Source organism: Austrofundulus limnaeus, unplaced genomic scaffold (genome assembly GCF_001266775.1).
Source record: "Austrofundulus limnaeus strain Quisiro unplaced genomic scaffold, Austrofundulus_limnaeus-1.0 Scaffold624, whole genome shotgun sequence".
NCBI lineage: Eukaryota > Metazoa > Chordata > Actinopteri > Cyprinodontiformes > Rivulidae > Austrofundulus > Austrofundulus limnaeus.
The window spans coordinates 211,320-212,747 of NW_013953026.1; the positions used below are offsets into that span (position 1 = coordinate 211,320).

The window sequence follows — 1,428 nt, forward strand, 5'->3', positions numbered from 1 at the left end:
GTCATTAGCAGTCATCAGGCAACTTCTGAATGCAATTGGTTGCACTCAGGGAAAAGGGGGCTGAATACTTTTGCACGCAGTTTTTTATTTGTAAAAAATGTTTTGATTCATGTAAAATTTTGCTTCCACTTCACAATTGTATACCACTTTGTGTTGGTCTTTCACATTAAATTCCAGTGAAATATATTTATGTTTGTGGTTGTAATGTGACAAAATATGGAAAAGTTCAAGGGGTATGAATACTTTTGCAAACCACTGTATCGTTACCGTGATAAAACCTAGAAATCATGATGCATTTTAGTCCATATCACCCATCCCTAAGTATGTTTAATGAGCTGAATGTAGCCAGTACCTCTGATGTGATATCTTAGTTGCGTAATTCTGTTATTTTATCACTGTTTTTATTTTATTTTTCTGTTTCCAGACATTTCTTGTTAGAACACAGAACTTAAACAGTAGCTAAACTGTAATTACTTACATAACATTTTTTTATGTAGGATTTTAATTTATCTGCTACACAGGGTGGCAGCCAGGCTATTTAAGTCATTACATTTATATTATGTTGACAATATTTTACAACTACCTAATATAAATGTGCAGCCTTCAGCTGTCTCCCCTAAACGCAGAGGTTTTCCAGCTGCAGCGCCTCCTGTCCATCAGTCTCCACCAGCCTCCATCAGTCTCTTACCTTCAGCTTGGTGCTCCGGCTCCTGCAGAAGCTGCCATGGAAGCTGGAAGTCTGCACACTCACGCCYGGTTGACCTCCGCTCCGTTTCGGCCGGCTGGCTGCAGGACTCAGACTGAACTCCCCCGGTCTCACGTGGTGATGATGCCTTCAGGGTCTGTTCGAGTTTCTGAATCGGATTCAACCGGTGAAATTCAAACTTAGTGTGTCCAGGAATAAAATAACAAAAACACTTTTTCTGTAGCAATTTATGAGACACAATTTGACTAATCTATYCATTTATTAAGTTCCAGCAAAAAGCTATAGGCTACGTGTTGCATGTTTTTAGTCCAGTTAGAAGTAAAAGCACTTGAAGGCAACACAGCGAGCTTCTGCAATGTTTTTTATTTTATTTTATTTGTTTGTTTAGTCTGCCATCCTGTGGTCGTTGTGTGCTACATCCGTGAAAACTGTAATGATTTGTATCTTTCTCTCGGAGTAGAGCTTGTGAGACCAAAACAGAACATTTCTCTGTAGTTTCTACAGCTACAGTCTGCCTGAAACAGGGCCGGACCGAGCCTGCATGGGGCCCTAAGCAAAATGTGATTTTGAGGCCCTCTATTTTTCTGCTAATAATATCTGCTGCAGTCAACAGTCAGATGATCAGATCATTCMCACACATACTCTAAATTAGTGGTTCCCAAACTTTTTATCTTCTGACCCACAAAATATTCATGGCAAAAACTTGTGACCCCAAATATTAC

The 1,428-nt window shown here is 39.6% G+C and overlaps 1 protein-coding gene across 1 annotated transcript in view; it reads right to left on the reverse strand.

Annotated features, from left to right (window-relative positions):
- slc8a2a (solute carrier family 8 member 2a) overlaps positions 1-1,380 on the reverse strand; it is a 74,779-nt gene extending 73,399 nt beyond the window's left edge. The window contains exon 1 of the mRNA XM_014027219.1: positions 689-1,380. The gene's annotated coding sequence lies outside the window, so the exon portion shown is untranslated. The remainder of the gene's footprint in view (positions 1-688) is intronic.
- Between the last annotated feature and the right edge of the window lie 48 nt (positions 1,381-1,428).